This window comes from Protopterus annectens, chromosome 3.part1 (assembly GCF_019279795.1).
Source record: "Protopterus annectens isolate FY-2018-M chromosome 3.part1, PAN1.0, whole genome shotgun sequence".
Lineage (NCBI taxonomy): Eukaryota > Metazoa > Chordata > Ceratodontiformes > Protopteridae > Protopterus > Protopterus annectens.
Genome location: NC_056732.1, coordinates 1,031,613,173 through 1,031,636,929, shown reverse-complemented (window position 1 = coordinate 1,031,636,929; position 23,757 = coordinate 1,031,613,173). Strand labels below are relative to the sequence as shown.

General features: G+C 44.1%; 1 protein-coding gene across 1 annotated transcript in view; it reads left to right on the top strand.

The window, feature by feature from the left end:
• The window catches only part of LOC122797745 (centrosomal protein of 192 kDa-like), a 1,194,871-nt gene that overhangs the window by 252,851 nt on the left and 918,263 nt on the right, over window positions 1-23,757 (top strand). The window lies entirely within an intron of this gene.

Here is a 23,757-nt window from a genome sequence, read left to right as displayed (position 1 = left end):
TTTTTTAAAGGAACATTTTTACTGAGGCCTGCAGTTCGGAACCCAGTTCCTCCATGGAATGTCCATCTTAATTCAGTCTTTGACATAGAAGCACTTTGAGCCAGCAGCATTGGCTGACAACCTTGAGTATCTTTCTTGGAAGACAGTTTTTATCATTGCCATTACATCTGCTAAACAAATTTCTTAAAAATGCTCTCATACAAGCCACCTTTTCTCATTTTCTACAGTGTCATAGAGAACAAACCCTACTTTTTTCAGTCCCATCTGAGACTAATTTGAATCAATCCATTGATTTGCCAGTGTTTTTCTCCCCAGTTACTGTATCCTAGGAGAACACGTGCTTCATACTTGAGATATTCGCAAACCCCTCGGATTCTACACCCTGCCAAAGATCTTAGAAAATCCGATCCACTATATCTTAAAGTAAAGTTGTGAAATCATGTCAATAGTTCCACTTTGTAAGTGGCCATCAGAATGCATTTCTTTCATGTAACACTTGAAACTTGTCTCTACACTCAAACCCAAAAGCTCATTCCACTAAAACAATTACTACCTCTACAGCTTTCATGAAGAGTTCCTGTTGATGACATTTGTGCAGTAGCACACCTACTCCGAGGTGATCTCTGCCTAACATATAAAGCTATGTCAAACCCAGAGCTGTTGGACATGCTACACCTAAAGAAATCCCAATCCCTCCAAGCTACATGCTCTAGGGACCTGAACCTTGTCACCACAATAAACAGGACACGCTGAAGGGATAGATTCTTGTCCCAGAGACTTCCTATACTCTGGAACAAACTACCCATCTATGTCAAACAAAGTTCTTCATTAGCACTCCAAGAAAAATCTTGATGAGTGGATGGGAAATAGGAAATACACCCTGGGGATCACTTCTGTGTCTGCTCGACAGTGGCACAGAAAAATAACTTTCTTGGGTGGCGTAATCCATGGAACCTTGCTGCTGGCTAGGCTTATATAGGCCCTTGGGCCGATAGCCTAGTACTTACCTATGAACTCAGAAGTGCAACCTGGACAATTGGATGGGAAACCAGAAATTCATCCCTGGTTTGGCACCTATGTCTCTAATGCAAACAGGTAACCTGAAAATGGATAATTTCCCAGGCCCATGCTTACACTTATCAAGGGTATCAGAACTTGTCAGAAATTTGGGATGCATGGCTAGGCTTAAAAATGCCCTTGTGGTCATTAGCCTAGTAAACGCCTATGAACCTGTTTTACCACTGTTGTGGAAAGATGATTGTATGCGCTTTGTACATCTCCAGGATGCGTACTATCATATCAAAATACACAGGCACGCCAGCATAGCCGGCCATAGGCATAGGCCAACTAGACAACCGCCTAGGGCACCACTCTAGCAGGGGCGCTTTTCCAGTATTTATTTGATGTAGGTAGACCAGGATGGAGGCACTAGGTGGTGTGGTGGGGGGTGCCGTGGAGCCCTTTTGCCTAGGGTTCCAGTTGACCTAGGGCCGCTCCTGCACGCCAGGCAAATATCTATCCTTCTGGCTGGAGAGTGTCACTATCAGTTCAGAGCCCTGTCCTTTAGTCTCTTTCAAGCCCCCAAGATCACCAAGTTTATGGCAGTGGTTGCAGCTCACTTGATACTGCTGGGATTCTGGGGTGTTTCCTCAACTCGGCTGGCCCCTTTCTGCTTCCACCAAGCCTCTACTGATTCAGGCTAGGGATTACTTGGTTTAACTGTCTTAAACTAGGGATCACCATGAACTATCCCAAGTCTCTGCTGTCATATCTCAAGCCCCTGGAGTTCACTGGTGCTCATATGGATACAGTGATACAGATTGCAGGCTTACCACAGCAAGGTTAAACAATCTACAGAGCCAGGCATCACACATATACTCCCTTCCTTCCCCTCCAGTCAGGCTAGTCTTAGTTTCTCAGAGCAATGGCAACTTAAATAGTTCTGGTACCTAAGCAAGGTTTTTACATGAGAGCACATCAGTGGATGGTTGCAGTACAGTGGTCAATAGGATATCATGCTATTGCTGCACCTATTTTGAACTGCAGTATTTTGCAGACAACACACAGCTTGGTGGAGTTGCATGGAAGAAATCTCTCAGGGCTGCCCATTCTTCCTGGACCCAAGGCCATGGTGTCTATGGATGCCCCCTAAGTATGATGGGGTGGTTATTACTTGGGAAGGATGGTCCAGGGCACATTGTATCAGCTGGAGGTTAATGTTCACATCCAATGTCCTAGAAATGAGGGCAGTCCTACTGGTGTTGCAAGTGTTTCAAGGTGTTCTGTCTCTAGGGTTGGTTGCTGTTGAGACATGTCAGTGGTCTAGTGCATCAACAAACAGGGAGGTACCTGGTCCTACCCGTTATGTTAAATAGTAATTTGAGATTGGCAATTACCAATCTCTTCCAGCTACTTTCGACTGGCAGTGCATATTACTGGGAAGTCCAACATGCTAGTAGACTGAGCAGATCCATCTTACCTCATGAGTGTTTTTTTCAATCTGTTAGTGGTGGAAATGATATTTTGCCAGTGAGGCCAACTATGCTACAACCTCTTTGCTTCTCTCCTCTGTTCCAAGTGCAGCAAGTACATTCCCCCTCTGGTGGGATCAGGGCAGTCACCAAGAGACTGATTTATGATTGGCCCCACCCTCTCATTTCCAATTTTTTTCAGAAAGCATTTCACTGGAAGAGCAAGGTACTCTTCGTTGTGCAGTTCTGTCTTTGGTTTCTCTTCATGTGGCTTCACCTACTTCACACTCCTTCTCAGGACCTATCTCGCTCGTGTGGGATATCTTACCCAGATCGCGAAACTCAGGCATGTCTTAAGCATAACCTTGTGCCTAGAGGTCTGTGTATTGACCATGCCCACATGTGGACAAGTTTATCCTGAATTACTCAGGCAGTGGCAAATTATTAACCTAGAATGCAGTGCAAGGTATTTACGTCTTCTGATAGATTTTTTTCGGCCACAAGGAGATGAACTGGCTAAGGACATTAATGTTCTATATGATAAAATACTTGATTCCTACCCCTCTGAATTAGTTGGTGTTAAACTTGAAACCTTACATGACAACATTCTGAATTATGAAAAAAGGCTATTGAACGTTAAGACACGTAAATTAAATAGGGATTTCAATGATTTTCAAATGGGGAATGTGTTCTCTTAGGCTAGAGAACAACACCCCCCCCTATGAATAATACACGTCAACTAGCTTTGCAAGAGCCAATCGCAATAGTGAGGCAGCGAAGTGCTAATTTGAATGAGCAGCTACCTAACACGCCCTCCACATCACATGCGACGTACGTGGAAAGTAGCAACATGGCTACCAAACTGTACAGGCGTAACAAACGGTTCTGTACAATTACCTATTGATTTTAATGGGTAGGAGTAAGCCGACTCCAAATGGAGATGGCATACCAGTCGTTAGACCTAAAGATGGCAGGCATCTGCAAACTTCCAGCAATGGAATGATGGCACCAGCAGGGTCCAGCTCAACTAATGAAGTGAATCATTTTTTTACTACAGAACCCTTTACCCATCAGGGGATGTTCAAGGAATTGGCAACAGCAAATACCGAGGAGTCCAGAAGGGCACAACAGGAAAAGATTCAGGCAGGTTTAATTTTCAATATTTCCTCTCATACGCTTACTGAAACTCAAGACTATGGTGTTAAATAAAGGCTTAACTTTTGTGCCAGCAAAGAAAGCACATCTACCTGAAGTTCTAAGAGATTTCCATCTGTTTGGCTGCAGTCTAACTTTAAAAACTATGTTTGGTAATAACACTCAAATGAATAAATGTATTTTTAAGAAGTCCAGCACGTATGTTTCTCCTAGTAATGCTCTTATAGACACATTTATTGAAGTATGTGACAAAAAGATTATAGAAGTATTAAATACTGGTAATTGTTCAGAGACTTTTTATAATTTAAGGAAATCTGAATACAAAGCCCTGGAAGAGTTGAAACCAATGAACTCTATTGAGATACGGCCTGCCGACAAAGGAGGAGGGATTGTTGTCCTAGACAAGGGACTATATCTTGAACAAATGTTTGAATTGTTAAATAATGATTTAACATATCAATCTGTATCATGCATTGTTGTGAAGGGCATTATAGATGAGGTTTCCTTTTTGATCTGTTGATTACAGGGATGATTAATGAGCAATTTGAGTATTTTAGGTGGTGGTGCTGCGGTAACGTTGTCGCCTCACAGTAAGACGCTGTCCGGTTCGATTCTCAGCTAGAGCGTCTTCTGCATGGAGACATGCGTGAATGGGCGTACCTTCGTTGAAGGTTGTGCGTCAGGGCTGGTAACTCGGCACGTAAAAATCAACTACCAATCATTAGCGAACCGGAGTTCCGCTGTGGCGAGCCCGAACCGGGAAAAGCCGAAAGACCCAACAACAACAACTGTGAGCAGCCCTACTATTCCAGAGGTATATACGGGTTACCTAAGATCCATAAGTCTGTATATACCACCAATGCGCCCCATTGTATCTAGCAAAGGGTGGGTGACAGAGCCCCTTGCGATTTTTGTTGAAAAAAATCTACACCCTTTACTGAAAGATTGTGATAGTGTGCTTAAAGACTCTAAAACATTCTTAAACTTTGATAGAAATGGGCTGAGATTAATGATGATAGCAGTTGTTTCTTTGTGACAGTGGATATAGAATCACTTTTCGCTGTCATCCCCAATGAATGGGGTATTGACAATGTAAGGGAATTACTTAATATTACAAATCATACCAGGAATAAATGTGAGTTGATCTGTGCATTGTTGGACATTTTGACCAGCAAGGTTTTCATTTTTCACAATAACTATTTACAGAAAGTTGGCATGGCTATGGGCACAGCTTGTGCCAATAGCTACGCCAGCCTTTCCCTTGTACAATGGGAACAAACTCATGTATTATCTAATGCTAAATACAGTAAGCATATTAGCTGGTACACTAGATTTGTGGATGACATCTTTTTTGCTATGGAATGGTACTGAGGCTGATTTAAATGAATTATTTGCTTATTTGAACAATACTACTATATTCCTTAGGTTCACATCTAATTATTCTGTACATGAGATTGATTTCTTGGATGTTAAGGGTTAAGAAAGATTTAATTCATATCAAAACCAGCCTATATAGGAAACCTGTTAGGAAGAACTACCACCTGCATAGCACAAGTATGCATCCTAACGATACCAAGCGGAATATCATTAAGGGTCAAGTCTACAAGACCATGAGATTGTACAACAACGACAGTGTACTAGCTAGTCCTCTACAACTATTAAAGATAGAATTTTTAGAGAGGGGATATAATGCACACTATATAGATAAATGTATTAAAGGTTGGAGCAATAGAGATGGAAGGTGCAGACCTTATTTCTGTGAAGAAGGGAGCATTGAACCAAATACTCAAGTCATTAACAATAATATGGCTAGCCACATCCAAGGGATTATTGATAACACCCTAAGGAAGCCGTTAACATTTGCTAGTAATATTAATTCTGTCTGTAAAGTGATTACCAAGAATTTGGGTATTCTTTCCACAATTTGTGATCTACAAGACATTATTGGGCCTAAACCTAATTTTACATTTAGGAATAACAGAACATTAAAGAGTCACCTTTGCTATAGGAACAATACATCAACCACCAAGAATAGATCTGATAGATTGGGTACCTACATATGTAGAGATTGCACAGCCTGCAAGTGTATTCACAGTGGTAGAAGCTTCGTACACCCATTTAAGGGTTTCAGTTTTAACAGCAGTTAATATGCTGATTGTACAACATCTAATGTAGTGTATCTTGCCTATTGCACAGTATGTTTTAGTTTTCTACATAGGTAAGACTAACAGGTGGTTGAGAGAATATTGTAACACTACAGGGACATCAAGAATTGTAAAGAGAGTAGTGCTATAGCCATGCATAATAAGAACGAGGGACCAGACCATAATTTTAAGTTCCTTGTTCTACAAGTCCTGCCAGAGAGATTGAGGGGGGCAATTTGTTGAATGACACTGAGGTTGCAGAACAAAAATGGATTGTTTACGCAGATAAACCACCAGGTCTTAACAATATGGTGTCCTTGAAACCGTTCTTAAAAGCTCGTCCACTTAAACATTGACTGTTAGGATTTTAGAACTTTAATGTATAATTTAATTATTGCATTTATGTTCCGTCATTATGACATACTAAGTCGTTTATGTATTTCTTATGTATATACATTTTTATCTACATATGTACATGTATATTTTTTATATTTTTTTTATATATATATTTTGTAGATATTTATATACATATTTTCTTTTCTATATATTTTTATACACAGGCATACATATTTATACTTACATAGATACTGTTATATTTCATCATGCTTTTTCATACACATAAATATTATATTTTACATGGTATTAGTGCACTATATATATTTATATCTATATTGCATGATGTTAAGTTGTCATTCTCGCCTTCATTCTTGCTGGATGGGTTCGGAGCCGATCCTCTGCTCCGACTCGGCCTATACTATAGCTCGAGAGCTATTTTTACCGGCTCGAGGCAGCCCTATATCCCACAATACCATGCGCTAACTCCCCAGATCTCGTTTGCTGCTTCGCTGCGAGGTTGCGTTTTTACCGGCTCAGGTCAGTGTAAAAATTTTTTTTTCTTTTTGCGAGGACTTTTAAAATTTAAGGTTAGTTTTCCCTATTTGTTCATTATCTTACCCTTAAAAGCTTATTAACAGTTTTCGTTAAACCCCCCCCCCCCTCTCCTTTAGTCACATTGATAAACGGGCCTTCGGGCTTTAGTTTTTCTATAGTTATCCCTATAGTTTGCCCTTATTGAGTGTGTGTGTGTGTGTGTTTTCCTAGTCAGCCCTTTAACTTCTCCCCTTGTGTGAGTGTTTGAGTGAGTTGTGTGTGCTGACTGTGTTAGATTTAGTGTCCACTATAATGTCCAAAGACACTAAAGTCTCAGGATTCAAGAAGTGTGACTCGTGCTGTCAGAAGATGTCTCTGACAGACGGTCACACTTCTTGCGTTTATTGCCTGGGACCCTTGCACCTGCAGAACTCTTGTTCAGTTTGTCACGGATTTAGTCTGAGTCCTGCAGGAGCGCCGCAATAAGCTAATTTTGAGGGGCTTATTGAAGCCTGATGACTCCCCGTCTAAGTCTGGCTCGGGGAAGTCGTCCAAGCCCAACAAACCCTCGGCTCCAGTTCTTGAGTCTACGGCTGGCGGAACCGAAAGTGCTCCGACATCGGCTCCAGTCGGATCCGATGCGAGTAAGACTTTGCCCGCTCCGAAACCCGTATCGGAGCCGACAGCGCGCAAGCGCTCTAGGTCACCCTCCATAGAGTCCATTCGTTCGGCTCCAGGATCGCCCTTACTGTCTGAGCGGAGTTATAGGACTCATTCCTCCAGGTCTTCCAGGCTGTCCGACCATGACATTGAGAGGGTGGTCAGTAGATTCTTCAAGTCTCGGGCACTGGCCCAAATACTCCAAAGCCCATCTCACCAGACTGTGGCTCCCTCGGTGCCAATTTCGATTCCTCCTCCGACTCTTCAGTTGAGCTCTGAGCCGGAGTTTGTCGGAACCGGAACCTTACCCACGTCGGAGCCAATACTACCACCTTCGGCCCCAGCGTAGTCTGCTCCGACCTCTTCATTGGTGCCGTCCGTGGAGAGGTCCGGGTGCCAGGACTCCATCGTCTGCTCCGAGGGGGCGAGTGGCATCGGACCCTTGTCCGACCCCGTTCTCCCTCTCGGAGCGTCGGTGCTGGTTAGTTTGGCCCCGACATCATTCTCGGAGCCTTCTCTGTCGGCGCCGGGAGCGGTCCTGGTATCCTCGGAGCCAGGACTTTCTTCTGTGCCTGATAGGGGAGCCTTTGAGGTGATGAGCGTGCTGGAGGTGATGAGCGTGCTGGATCCGGTGTCCGCTCCAAGGTTGGTTCCTTCAGCTCCTCCCTCTACAGTGCCTGTTATGGTCTCTGGTCATCCTCTGGCAATTGATAGCAGAGATCCAAAGCGTAGGGTACCCACTTTGGGTGTCTCTTCTTCGCCCGAGGCCTCCCCTGAAGCTTCAGGTGAACCCCCTAGGAAAAGAAAGTGCAAGAGGAAGCACGTAGACTCTCCCGAGTCTATCACTTCGGACACCGACTTGGATGAGTCTGAGGGTTCCCCGAGATCCCCCTCTGAGGATGTCTCCTTTTCAGACATCCTAGAGATCCTGAAACAGAGGGGGAATTGGTCCACCCTCAAACCCTCCGAGGACAAGTCCGTTTACCTTGACGCTTTTGGGTCTCGCCCTTCCACCTCCTGGGTGTCCCCTCCTTTTGACCCACTGATGGAAGTAGTGGCCAGAAAGGCATGGGCAGCTCCTGAATCGATGGAACCTACCCCTAGGAGGCCTTCTAAATTTATTTCTGCTCTGGTAGACAAACCATTTCTGACCAAAGGTGTATCGGTAGATGCTATGGTGGTAGCAGCCGCCACTAAGAAGGAATTAGCTGATCCTTCTGTACCTGTTCATCCTCCTAATAAAGAGTCCAGGACTATGGACAGGTATGGTAAGCGGACATTTGCTTCAGCGACCTTTGCCATGTGGTCGCTGAACTATTTATGTCATTTCACCCGCCTTCAGAGAGATTTGCTCAAAGAACTGGGTGAAACCATACAGGATCCTTCTGCTGCGGGGTATCAGGACAAGATTAAGCTGGCTACCCTGAATTCCATTGCCAACTCCTCCATGCGGCTTATCTCTTATGTAGCCGATGGAGCGAGTAGGGCCGCAGGCACAGGTGTTGCGTTAAGACGTCACGCCTGGATGCGACTGTAATTTTGCTGATCCCTTCAAGGCGTCCTTCACCAACACTCCCTTTGGTTCAGAGTTGTTTGGACCTCAGGTGAAGAATACCCTCACCAGGTGCGAGCAAGATGGTAAGACTCTCTCTGCCATGGGAGTCCACTTTTCCACACCATCTAGACCATACCCTAAAGGTCAGAAGGGTGGAAAGATGTGGTTCCGCAAACCACAGGGAGTCGCGCCTGCCGCACGTGGTGAACTCCCCCCCCCCCCAGAGGCAGAGGGGGGAACAATAATAGACGCTGCCCCAGGGGCAGAGGGGATCCACAGAACCAGGGTTCGAGGGAATCCACAGAACCAGGGTTCGAGGGAATCCTTCCTTGACCAACCCTTTCAGCATCCCTGAGAAGCTGCCCGACTGTCCACCTTCGGAGGCAGTCGGGGGAAGATTATCTCTGTACCCGGAAGCTTGGCAAATCCCTCTCAAGACAAATGGGTACAGTCGATCATATCCAAGGGTTACAAAATTCCCTTCATTTCCCCTCCGATCCAACCGCCAAGACCCCTCCCACACGTACCACCCGGACAAAGTGGTCGGGCACAGCTAGAGATAAAAAAGCTGTTAGAAAAAAAGAGTCATCCAGGCAGTCCCAGCAGACCAGCTAGGATCCGGAATCTACTCTAGGTTCTTTTTGGTACCAAAAAAGACAGGAGACTGGAGACCCATTTTGGACCTCAGCAGACTGAACAAGTCTGTGCAGAAGACAAAATTTCGGATGGTAATGCTGCAGTCCATTCTGCCCTTCTTGGGTAGAGACAACTGGATGTGCTTGTTAGACCTTCAGGACGCGTACTATCATGTAAAGATACACAGGCGCTCCAGGAGGATGTTCTTCATCTCACATTGCTGCAGTCCTTACATATGGGTAGTCCGCTGTCCTCGGTCGGCCCGAATACCAAAGTATTAGGCTGACGTCGGTCATGGGCGCTCAGATCTGACATCAGAGCATCAGGGTATTAAAGCGCATGACCGACGTCATATCCTCAGTCTTTTTTGCCGCATGGTCCGATGCAGAAGCAGCGTTTGCAAGTGCCGTTCGGCGTTCTGAAATTTTCGTATTCAGAGTTTCAGACCGAAACCAAGTTGGGCTAAGTACCCCGTTGGGGAATATTTTTGTTTTTTCTTGCCTCGGTTAATTCCGGATGTCAGAAAAAGTGAATAATTGTATTTCTTGTGGGAAACCGATACCGCATAGGGATTACCACTCTCTTTGTATTGTTTGGGACCTGAGCACGACGTAGTCGGGTGTCGCTTTTGTGCTAGGTTTAATAAGCGCACCATTAAGCGTAGGTTAGATTGCGCTAGGCTTGTCTTCGGTAAGCGGTGTAATTATAATATGCCGTCGGATCCTCCGACGCCCACTACCGCGAAGAAGCGCAAAGACAAATCTTTAAAGTCCAGGCAGGATGAGTCGTCCGTTCCGGACGCCGGTTCTTTAGAAACTACGGTGGAATCTGTGGATCTGGCCGAGGTTTCAGTTGAGTCTCAGGGGGAGGCATTAATTTTGCAAGATGTGGCCTCTCAGGAGTCAGGTCAGGCTGAGGGGGCCTCTCAGGTTGCTGTTCTCCCTTCCTTGCCTAAGGTGGTTAGGCCTTCTCCTTCTCTCTCTAAGGCTCCTTCCAAAGGCAGGCCTGGTTTGCCTTCCACGGGTGTCAGTCCTAGTTCTGCAGGTTCTGTGCCTAAAAAACACATGCTTAAAATGGCAGAAGATTTAATTTCTTTAATCAGAGGTTCTATGCCCCCTCCTGATAAGAGGCCTAGGGTGGAGCCAGAGGTGGAAAGTTTGGAGCAGGCTTCAGATTACTCAGAGTCTTCGGCTGAAGACATTCAGGATTTTCCTCCTTATTCTGATTCAGACGCAGAGGATTCCACTCCTTCTGCTTCTCCTCCAGAGGATTTTTCTTTTCAGAAACCCTGCATTCTATGAGGGAGCATTTTAAATGGGAAGGTCAGGATTTCTCAGATTCCCGAAAGAGGCTTAGGGAATTTTTGTTTTTGCCACAACATAGGCCCTTGGCTATACCTCCTGTTTTGGATGTTGTTCAGGACGTTTTCTCCGAGGCTTCCCTTAATCCAGACTCTCTGCCTCCTGCGCCAGTTAAGCCAGACCGGTATTACAGGGTACCTGAGGCTCATAAATATCTGTATAAGAGTCCAAGGGCTGACCCAGAAACTATTAGCCAGGGACCTAAGGGTGTCAGGGCTTCTGTTGTAAAGAATCCAGTTCCTATGGATAAAGATGCTAGAGCTTTGGATAGATGGGGTAAGAAAGTGTATACCTCTTCCACTTTAGCAATGAGGGCTTTGAATTGCCAGTTTCATATGTTAAAGTATCAGAATTTTCTCCTTACTCAACTAAAATCTAAAGTGGATGCTTTGGCAGAGGGCATAGAGTGTAAAGAATTACAGGATTTGGTGCATGCCTCTGAACAGGTGGGTTAGCATTCTTTGCAGTGTGGTTTCGATGCTTTACAGGCTTCTTCCAGGGTGGCTGCCACTGGTTCAGTTATTCGCAGGCACGCCTGGCTTAAGGATCAGAATTTGTCAGAGCATGTTAAAACTAGAATTTTGGATGCTCCTTTACAGTCTGAAGTTTTGTTTGGTTCTCCTGTGGAGTCTGTATTGAAGAAAATGGAAGACAAGGCTAAGTCTATGCAGACTGTTAAAGATTTTTTGCAGGTGCAGCCTCCTAAGTTTAGCAGGAATTGGCCTACTAAGGGATGGGCTTATCCTTCTGATTCACAGTCTAGGGGTAGATCTAGACGTGGTAGGGGCAGAGCTCAGAGTACTTTCAGGCCTAGAACATGGAGTTCACCTGCACAATCTACAGGTGAGGGCAGGGCCAGTCCTTTCGTAAACAGGCCCAATGACCTGCATTTTCAGCTGCCAGATTCTTCATGTCTGGCAGCTCCTTTGGGAGGAAAGTTGGCACTCTTCAAGCAAAACTGGCTTTTAGTCACCCAGGACAAATGGGTGTTGGACATTATAGACCGAGGCTACAAGTTTTATTTCCATACATTGCCTCCTTTCAAAGGCATGCCAGACGTTCCTCCTCAGCAAAGGGTAGAGGCTCACAAGCAGATTGCTTTACTTCTTCAAATGGGGGCTATACAGCAGGTCCCTCTGTCAGAAGTGGGCCTAGGATTTTTTTCTCGCCTGTTTCTAGTACCAAAGAAAGGAAGCACTTGGAGGCCGATTTTGGATTTATCTATCCTCAACACATACCTGGACATTCCAAAATTCAAAATGTTGACGTTGCAACAACTTCTACCTCTGTTGGGCAAAGATCACTGGATGGTAACTCTAGATCTCAAAGAGGCTTATCTTCATGTTCCCATCAGGCCCAGTTGCAGGAGGTACCTGCGTTTTCGGGCTGGGACTTTACATTATCAGTTCTCTGCATTGCCCTTTGGCTTATCTACTGTGCCCAGGGTGTTCACAAAGGTTCTGGCTCCAGTGATAGCCTTCTTAAGGTTAAGAGGAATACAAATTTATCCTTATTTGGACGATTGCCTGATTCTTGCTCAAGACAAGTACGAACTTCTTCATCATCTACAGTATGTGATGGCAGTGTTAAGGTGCCTAGGGTATTCTGTGAACGAAACAAAGTCCAGTCTAGTACCCTCTCAGGAAATGTGCTTTCTGGGTGTGAGACTGAATACAGCTTCCCAGATGGCTTTTTTGACCCCGGACAAGCAAAAGAACCTTACTCTTTACTTCCATCAATTGTCTCTACGGTCCAGGCTGACTGCAAGGACAGTCCTTCAAGCCTTGGGGTTCATGGCATCTTGTATTCTGGTGCTTCCCAATGCCAAACTGCATACGAGGAAGCTACAATGGTATCTCAAAAATGTATGGACACAACACTGCTAAGATCTGGACACTGTCATTCAAATAATACCTTGCATTCAAAAGGAATTTTTGTGGTGGGCTCAGGAATGTCACCTAAACAAGGGACTCTCTGTGACCCGACCAGAGGCGAGTCAGATTTTAACGACAGATGCCTCGGACAAAGCTTGGGGAGCACACCTCAATGGAAAATGGGTTCTCAAGACACGTGGCCTGCCAGACTTCAACATTTACATATCAACTTGAAGGAGATGTTAGCAGTCCAATTTGCATTGATGGCTTTCAAGGATTTACTTCACCCAGGGCAGGTGTTGATTCAAACAGACAACACAACTGTCATGTGGTACATCAACAAGCAAGGGGGAACCCATTCGTACCCTCTTTGCAGGCAAGCAATGATTTTGTGGGAGACTGCTCTCAGTTTACACCTCAATCTTCAGGCAAGGTTTCTACCAGGTGCACAGAACTCCTTAGCAGATGTTTTGAGCAGACAGATAGTGGATCCCCATGAGTGGAAATTGGATCCTCATGTATTTCGAAAATTGACAGTGATATGGGGAACTCCAGACGTAGATCTGTTCGCTTCTCCACTAAATTTCCAGTTGCCAAAGTTTTGCACAAAAATGTTTCATCCCACAGCTTGGAAAGTGGATGCTCTATCATTCAGTTGGAGCAATCTTCACGTCTATGCCTTTCCGCCTCTGCCTCTCCTTCCCAAGGTTCTCTTGAAGGTCAGACAAGACAAGCCTTCCATGATTCTAATAGCTCCAGATTGGCCTCGACAGCACTGGTACCCTCTGTTGAGGAGTTTAGTATGGGAGCCTCCATGGCCTTTGCCTTCGATTCCGCACCTTTTGTCACAGGAGGGCAATCATTTCCTCAATGTCAGGATTCAGTCCCTGCATCTAACAGCCTGACATATTCTGTTCTAGAACCTGGAGGGTCGCAGCTTCCACAACAAGTTTTGAATGTTATTTTGGAGGCCAGAAGGCCTAGTACAAGGAAAGTTTATGCTGATAAATGGAGGAGATTTTTAATTTGGAGCAAGACAAAGGGCTTTGAGGTTTCCAGGCCTGATTTAAGTGTTTCTCTTCAGTATCTTACAGAATTTAGACAAGGGTTTGTCTTTCTCCTCTATAAAAGTTCATGCTGCAGCCATTTCTGCTCACTATGACTGTGACCCTCCATTATTCTCTCATCCTTTGTTTAAGCAATTTCTTAGAGGGGCAAAGAACATAAGACCCCCACGTAGAGCTCCTACTCCTGCCTGGGATCTCAATTTTGTGTTGGAAAAACTTACTTTACCTCCTTTTGAACCTGCAGCTACTGCTGAGTTAAAGTTTTTGTCTTGGAAGACTGCTTTTTTGTTGGCCATTACGTCTGCTAGAAGGGTTTCTGAATTACAGGCTCTTATGGTGGTTGAACCCTTCCTAATTTTTCATAAGGATAGGGTATCTCTGCGTACTAATCCTACTTTTATGCCTAAAGTGGTTTCAAATGTGGCCTTGAACCAATCAATTCATTTGCCTACTTTTTATGCAGATCCCCAAAATAAAGGGGAGAAAATTTTGCACACTTTGGATATTCACAGGCAGTTGCGTTATTATTTGAGCAGGACTAAAGGGTTCAGACGGTCTCAGCAGTTTGTTTCTTTTGCTTTGGGTTCTCAGGGGAAACCTGTTTCAAAACAAACTATTTCTAAGTGGATTGGCTTTTGTATTGCTTTTTGTTATTCTCATCATGGTAAGGAGATTCCGGCTGGAATCAGACCTCACTCCACTAGGGCTACTGCCACTTCTACAACTTTTTTAAGGGGAGTAGCTACTAAAGATATTTTGGAAGCAGCTACTTGGAGTTCAGTGCATACTTTTTCTAAACATTACCACCTTCCTCTTTATTCCAAATCTAGGGCTGGATTTGCCACTGCAATCTTACAGGGCATTTTGGCAGCTCCCAATGCTTTATGATTTTGCCAGCCTCCCTTTACCTCTGCTTTGGGATTCTACCCATATGTAAGGACTGCAGCAATGCGAGATGAAGAACATAGTACAGTTTTGTACCTACCATAAATGTAGATGTTCGAAGATCCACATTGCTGCAGTCCAATTTACCCTCCCTCCTTCCCCTCTGTAGTTTGGAATGGTTGTATGGTTTGGGTGGTAGCTGTTATTTGTACATGCCTTTTGGGAAGTATTCTATTTTTGGCTGTGGCCTTTCTTTTTAGAGCCTTCTGACATCTGGGGCAAGAAAAGACTGAGGATATGACGCCGGTCATGCGCTTTAATACCCTGGCGCTCTGATGTCAGATCTGAGCGCCCATGACCGATGTCAGCCTAATACTTTGGTATTCGGGCCGACCGAGGACAGCGGACTACCCATATGTAAGGACTGCAGCAATGTGGATCTTCGAACATCTACATTTATGGTAGGTACAAAACTGTACTTTTCTCCGCTTCCGGCTGGGAGCCAGTCATTACCAATTCAGAGCCCTGCCCTTTGGTCTCACCACAGCCCCCCGGGTGTTCACCAAATGTTTGGCAGTGGTCACGGCTCATCTGAGACAAAAAGGATTCCAGGTGTTTCCATATTTAGACGACTGGCTCATTACCGCTACCACCAAGCAGCATCTTATCATAGCCAGGGATTACACCATTCGCATTTGCAACAAACTAGGTATTTCCACAAATTTCGCAAAATCCTCCTTGTCACCTTGTCAATGTATAAACTTCATAGGCGCCGTGTTAAACACCACAGAAATGTCTGCAACATGACCACCTCAGAGAGTGACAGACAGACATACGGCGGAATGTTCAGTTTCTGTTTCAGTCCAACAGAATTCAAGTCAAGTTAGTACTGAAAACATTAGGCCTCATGGGAGCGGCGATTCTCCTTCTCCCCTTAGCCCACTTCCACATGAGAATTCTCCAGTGGATGCTTTTTTCTCAGTGGTCCTTTCAACAGCTCCCAATGACTCACAACATTTTGATAACCCCAACTTGCAAAAAACACCTCTCCTGGTGGATGATCTCCCCTCAACTTCTTCAGGGCAGACCCTTTGTTCTTCCCCCTCCAGTTGCCACTGTGACAACGGATGCCTCCCTGATCGGGTGGGGGGGAACTATCAGGGCAGGACTGTCCAGGGCACATGGCAACAATTAGAATGCCACCTGCACATAAATGTCCTGGAGATGAGAGCAGTGCTTTTATCGTTGCAAGCCCTTCAGGACTCTTCCCACGGGGACTATAGCAGTTCAAACGGACAATATGTCTGTAGTGTGGTACATAAACAAGCAGGGCGGAACAAAGTCCTACCCCCTATGTCGAGAAGCACTCAGACTTTGGCAGTGGGCGATCTCCTCTCAACGGTTTCTGATAGCAACACACATCCCCGGGAGGTCCAACGTCATAGCGGACAGACTGAGCAGAACAATTCTCATGCCTCACGAGTGGTCTCTAAATCAGGTGGTAGCAGAGAGAATTTTCCAGAAGTGGGGCCAGCCTTGCTGCGACCTTTTCGCAACACCTCAGAACAGCAAGTGCCTCGACTTCTTCACACTCTTCCCTCTACCAGGCCATCCCCCCAGAGAAGCTCTTGTCCACGATTGGCCTCGGGGTCTTCTATACGCTTTTCCCCCTTTTCCATTGATTCCGCAGTTAATTCAGAAAGCAACCGCATTGAGATCCAAAATGATCCTCATTGCGCCGTACTGGCCTCGACAAGTATGGTTTCCGTTCCTGCACCGTTATCTACTGGAACAGCCCTGGCATCTGGAACCATTTCCAGACCTTTTGACCCATCTGACGGGCAAGCTGCACCAGTCTCTTCAGTCCGTCAAACTCACAGCTTGGTTGCTCCACTTCCAACCATAGCCAGGCTTCCCTTTATTTCTCTTCTTGTCCGTGATATCATTCTTGCCTCCCATAAGTCCAATACTAGGAAGACTTATGCGAGTAAATGGAAGCGTTTTTCGTTCTGGGCAGAAGCTAGGTCCTTAGATCCTTTTAATGCACCAATTCATAAAGTTGTAGATTTTCTGGCGGAGCTTTTTCATTCAGGGTCGTCGTCGGCCACTATCAGAGTACAACTAGCAGCCATTGCCAATTTTCATGTAGGGCTCTTGGAAACCAATATTATGTCCCATAAACTCTGTAAAGCTTTCCTCAAGGGCATCTTCTTGCTCAGACCTCCCATTAAGGATCCTCCTCCACAATGGGATCTAAATTTGGTGTTAACTTCATTAATTCTCCCTCCCTTTGAGCCTGCAACTTCTTGTTCCCTCAAGCTTCTCTCTTGGAAAACTCTGTTTTTGGTGGCTATATCTGCCAGAAGGGTGTCGGAACTTCAGGCCTTGTCTGTCTGTCCCCCTTATTTGTTTTTTCATAAAGACAGGGTAGCTCTCAGAACGAATCCTTCCTTTCTACCAAAAGTTTCTTCTGAATCAAATCTGAACCACACTATTGACTTGCCTGTTTTCTTCCCAAATTATTCAAACAGGGCTGAACAGAAACTACATTACTTGGATGTTCGTCAACTGCGGTATTATCTAGACAGGACAAAAGAATTCAGAAAGTCAGAACAGCTCTTCCTCTCTTTTATGCTGAAGAAAAGAAAGGACTTCCAGTATCAAAGGTAACTCTTTCCAGATGGTTAGCATCCATCATTACCTTTGTCTACGAGTTGAGACACAAACAACTTCCTTCAAGACCTAAGGCTCATTCAACCAGGGCACTATCAACCTCAACAGCATTTCAAGCAAGGTTACCATTAGATGCCATTTGTGCAGCAGCTACATGGGCTTCTAAACATACTTTTATTACCCATTACAAACTTGATATAGCCTCCAGAAATAGAGCTGACTTTTGGTTCCACTGTACTCAGGAGTCTGTTCCGTTGAGCCACCCAGGACCAAGGTGCTAGGGACGCTGTCCCATCCAGCTAGAATGAAGGCGAGAATGACAACTTAACATTAAGAAGTTATGTACCTACCATAATGTTCCATGTTAGTTGTCTTCTCGCTTTCTTTCTTGCGTCCCTCCCTCCTGCCCCCTAGCCTGGACAGACTTGAAGGTCTCAGAGTCCTTTTCTTTCATGATACATAGTTATTCAGGGTTACCTGTATCATGGGTGTTACCAGCAGGGAGACCGTATTTTTATATAATGGCTTATTTTTTGGTAATAAAACTATACTATGTGTTAGCTGTCAACGAGATCTGGGGAGTTAGCGCATGGTATTGTGGGATATAGGGCTGCCTCGAGCCGGTAAAAATAGCTCTCGAGCTATACTATAGGCTGAGTCGGAGCCGAGGATAGGCTCCGAACCCATCCAGCAAGAAAGAAGGCGAGAAGAAGACAACTAACATGGAACGTTATGGTAGGTACATAACTTCTTATTATAGTTTGTTTTTAAAATTGTTTTGTATAGTAGGACACAGTTTTAGCAATTTTAATATAGGTTCATAGATTGGTGCTAGGCTGGATGCCCTTGTGGGCCATTTTGAGCCTAGCCAGTTGCCCAACGTGGGGGTCAACCCTGCACGTTGTGTCTGTAAGGTAATCACATTAACCATTATGCCATTTTTAACCATGACTCATATACATAATGTGTTCTAATATTTATGAATTTTTGAACCAGATATATGCAGATTCAAGATATACTAGAGTGGACCAGGTTAAAGCATTTGTATTTAACATTGTATCTTTAAGACTTAATTGATAGCAGGTGCTTCTACTATATAAGGAATTAATTGTTTTTGAGTTGTCTGATGAAGGGGCGCATCCCTGAAAGTGCTTACCTGTTTTATAATAAACTTCCTAGCTGTGGTACAGTTGGTGTTTGTTTGCTACCTCACCCAGATGTTCGAACAGTCAAGTTAATAGCATGGCTGCTACTCTACTTGCAGTGATGGCTAGACACTCCAGGCTTTCTTCCCCAGTTTCACATCTTTAGATCATCTCAGAAAAAATTGTATTAAGATTTTAGAATTGTACTAGAAAGATCCATTTTCAGCAGCTATCCCAGCTGTTCTTGACGACTTTGCTTCCATTTTCAACAATGGAGCTAGTTATTTGACATTTAAGGTCCATCATTTCCGGGCAGCCACGGTGGTGCAGCGGTTAGCGTTGTTGCCTCACAGCAAGAGGTTCTCTGGTTCGATTCAAGGCTGGGGTGCCTTCTGTGTGGAGTCTGCATGTCCTCCCTGTGGTTGCGTGGGTTTCCTCTGGGTGCTCCAGTTTCCTCCCACATCCCAAAGACATGCAGTAGGTGGATTGGACACTCTAAATTGGCCCTAGGTGAGAGTGTGTGCATGTGTGTGCCTTCTGTGGAAGGTTGGGTGCCGGGCTGGCACGTCGACACTGTAAAACTCCACTGCCAATCATGAGCAGACAGATGATCCGCTGTGGTGACCCCTAACTGGGAAAAGCCGAAAGAAGAAGATTATTGCTATCCTTTCCAATTTTCACTTGGGTGAAAACCATTCTTTGGTCTCTCTGAGATTATGTAAGGCTTTTCTTAAAGGTATCTCTACTTTGACCCAGCCTAGTTTGGAATTAAAGTTCTCCTCATGAAAACCCCCTTTTCCAGGTTGCTATTACATTGGCTAGACAAGAATCAGAACTCCAGGCACTCTTCTTACCTGTCGTATCCGGTTTTGCGTAAGGATAGGATGCCCCTTAGAACTAACCCTTCTTTTCCTCCCCATGGTTTTCCAACCAGGGAGAGTACATGCTGCACCTGTTGGATGTTCATAGAAGACTTTGATTCTATCTCCGTAGAACTAAAGATTTCGGAAAATCATACCAATTGTTTCTCTTTTTCCAAGGCAAGGTAGTATTAAAAGTAACTTTAACTAGATGGCTCACTTGATTGCATTTCCTTTGTTTATAAGAAATCAAGAATTGATATTACCTAAACCTCCTAAGGCTCATTCCACATCATTTACTTTGTGATTCAGAGCTTCCATAGATAACATTTTGTGCAGCTGCTTACTTGGTCCACTGCTCATATCTTTATAGCTCATTACAAATTGCACATCTTTAGGAATAGAGCAGCATTTGGCTTTGCTGTACTTTGGGAATATCCTTCAATGAGGGTCACCCAGGGTTACTCTAGCTGAGGACTTTGTTCCATCCATTGAGCAACGGACAAAAAAGACCATGTCAAATACAGGTGTTACTCACCATAACAATGCATCCGTTTTTCATAATTCCTCAAACTCCCACCCTCCACCCCCTTCCTGCTTTATAAGTTCCTTTCATTTGAGCTCATAGTCTACCCTGAGGAGTAATTTCTGCCAGCCTTGCTGATGAGCTACAGTTTTCCTCCTCTAGCTGAAATATAATTTATTTTGTAGTATGCTTACTGCCAGGTATCTTAGTGTGAATTGATAGGCTGACAAGAGGGCAAACTCTAGGCATTTCAGGTGTAGAGGACTATAACTCTGTAGCTTGAACTCCTCCCCTTATCAAAAGTCTAATGAAGTGGCTGAAGTCTGATCCTAGAACCATTGGTTGAGGGAGGACGAAAATGGACAACATGGATGCATTGTTCTGGTGAGTATATAACCTGTTTTCCTTACCAGGTGGGGAAGGGATTTATTCAAGGATTTTCCTAGTGCCAAATAAAGAAAATGCTTGGAGACCAGTTCTGGATTGATCTTAAACTTTAGTACCCAGATTAAAATATCATTTCACAACCTGTTGCGTCCTCTGTCTTTAAAGTTTCCTGGTATCATTAGACCTGAGATGCTGATCACATCCTTATTCATCCAGACTTGAGGCATTTAAGGTGGTGTGAGACTGGATCACATTCAGTTATCTGCCTTACAATTTGGACTATCCACTACAGCATGAAGGTTCAGTGTTTAGCTCCAGTTGTAGCTCATTGCAGTCTACAGGGTATCTGCATTTTCTATATATTGCTGACTTGCTTATCCTTTGCAGAGTCTCCTTCATTGTCAGAAGTCTCTCTTGGGTGAGAGATCTTACACAAGCTGGGATTCCAAGAGAACATTCTAAAGTCTTTTATGACTCCACACAGGGTAGTGTTCCTGGGATGTCAACTAAACACCCGAGTTGAAGAGCTTTTCTTCTACAGGTTATAATAGCTCTATTTCTAAGGTTTTCCAGTCAGATGTCTGTCGCTGTGAGGAGAATACCTCAGGTTTTTGGGTCTCATGTTCTCTGATTTTGTTGATACTCCTGGCAGTACTCCACATGAGAGAGATAGTGGTATCTGGAATCTCTCTGGTCCCAGAACGGTCTTTTTTCAAATTCCAGTGCTATGTTTTGTCAGAAGAGAAGTGTCATTGTGGAGACATAAGATATCCTTCAGTCCAGGTCTCCTCTTCCCTCCTTGCTCAAAAAGTCACCACAGATGCCTCAGGCTTTGCCTGGGAAGCAGTTTTAGGAGGGTTAGAAGACCAGGGTGTGTGGGATGCAAAGGACAGATCCAAGCAGATAAATATTAAGGGATGCAAAACTTCGAAACACTCATCTATTTGAACAATCTTTGGTCCCTGGGACTTTTTAAAGTGGTTCCAGAATACCACAGTCATGTAATTCATCAACAAACAAGGGAGAACCAGGTTGTATCCCCTTTGCAGACTACTTCTGTTAGCTTGGGATATAGTGTCACAGCACAGTCTCACTTTACAGGCATTCTACATTTCAACAGAACAAAATTGTGTGGCAGACAAGCTGAGCAGGACCAGGGCAAACCCTCATGAATGGAAGCTAGATGGGGGGGATGTTCCAAGCTTTGATCATCTGTGGGGAATTCCTCAGGTAGACTCCTCTGCCACTTCTCTCAACAGTCAACTGGCAAGAATATTCTGTGCAGGACTCCATGCAAGAAGGGCTGGAAGATGGATGCCTTTTCTGTTCCCTGGACAGGAATGTTCATGTGTTTTTTCACCCTTTTCACTAAATCTGTGGTACTTCTGAAGATTTAGGAGGACCCCCTCCCCCAAGATCATTATAACTCTGCTTTAGCCCTTGCAGCAGTGGTTTCCCCTTTTGGAAATGTCCAAGAGCAATTTACTAGAAGCTTCCACACCGGTTGGATCTACTTGCACAAGGGTTTAATACAACCCATCATCAAAAAACTTCAGTTGACTGCTTGGATGATAGTTTTAATTCCTTCAGACACCTGCTTACTGTTGACATGCCACAGGTATTAATGGAGGCCAGATAGCCGGCTACTAGAAAATCATTAATAAATGGAAAATGTTTTCTAGTTAGTGCCAGCAACATAACCAGCACCCATTTAAGACTAGTTGTTCTCTAGTTTTACAATATTTGTTTGTTGCTATCCTATGGCCTCACTTTACTTCTGTATCAAAGTTTGTATATCTGCTATTTCAGCATGTCTGGCCATAGACCCTCCTCTTTCAGTGCAGTCTCAATGCAAAAAAAAATTTTGAAAGGGATTTTTGCATAAAAGGCCCCCAAGAAAACCAATGGCCCCTCTCCATTGGATCTTAACATTATGCTCGAGAAGCTAACACTTGCTTTGTTTGAACTAGCTAAGCTGGCTGACTTGAGGTTCTTAACATGGAAAACAGTTTTTACAGACGGCTCTATCCTCCTCAAGAAGGTTATCTGACATGGAAGATCTTAAGGTAAGTGAAGCCCATCTCATTTTCTGTTGGGGCAGGATTTCTTTAAAAACAAATCCTTTATGTATAAAGTGATATCAGAGTTTACTTTAAACCAAACTATTCATCTACCAGTTTTCTTTCTTGAACCTAAAAATGAGAGTGAATGCTCCATACCTTGGATGTGCACAGAGAACTGGTACTACCTTGACAGAACTAATTCTTTCAGATCTTCGGATCAGTTGTTCATTTTTTGTGAAGGTAAGAAGGGACAACTTGTGACAAAACTGACCATTTCCAAATGGTTGTGCAAGGATATTACCTTTTGCTATAGTCTCAGTAACAAAATGATTCCAGGCAAGGTCAAGGCCTACTTTGCCAGGACCTTTAATTCATTATGGCTTTTTGGAAAAGGTTTGATTTTAAGAAGTATTATAGAAGCTGCTAAATGTTCCTCTGTACATACTTTTGCAAAGCACTTTAACGTTGATTTCTTTACGTCCGGATCAGGCTTTGCTAGGACCATTCTTCAGGGGCTCTTGGACTCTTCTACCTCCCAAGTATAGTTAGCTAGGGTAATCTACACACATAGCTAAGGCTGCTGCAGCAGTGATTGATAATGCAGTTGTGCAAGTAAACTTACCGTAACAGCAGATGTTTGAATGATCACTGCTGCTCCCTCCTCCCACTCCTCCCTTGTTTTTTGGTTTGCTTTTTATGCCACTTGTGGACTTGCTTTTTATTCCTAGGATTGGCCTTTCGGGGCTCAGCCCCCCTTTCTGCTGGCAAGAAAGCTCTGAAAGGCTTCATGCCCAAACAGTTTTGGCGTGTGGAAGGTGCTCTGAAGCATTGGAAGCTACCTGGCCATTGTATCCTTGACAGAATATAACCCATATAGCTAAGGCTGCTGCAGCAGTGATCATTCAAACATCTACTGTTTAAATGGACTAACACAACTGCACTTGAACTCCTAAAGTGACTTTGGTCAAGCTACTGCACAACGAGGGCTGGTATGTCCTAAGATGCGTTTCCAACAAGAACAAAAACAGTAGTAGAGTAGCAGTTTGCAAAATCCAAGTAGCAAACAAACCAGTACAAACGTATAAAATTTAATAAAAATAGCAAAGCTTTCAGGTACAACAACCCTTCATCAGTGCAAGATAAAAAACAACCTAAAAGGTATACTTAAATATCTGATGCTTAATGAGCAAATCAGTGAATCATCCAATAAGACACAGCCACACAATATATCAATCTAACAATTTTAAAAAACATACAATTATATATATAAAATAGCATCTATTTTAAATGTAACATCCTGACTTTCAGAATAGGTTCAAGTGTAACCAAGATGCATTTCCCACATGTTTGTGGCTATTTTTTTTTTTAATTACCAACAAAACAGCATCAAAGCTTGATCAGTAGTAATGAGAAGGGAAGCTTTGC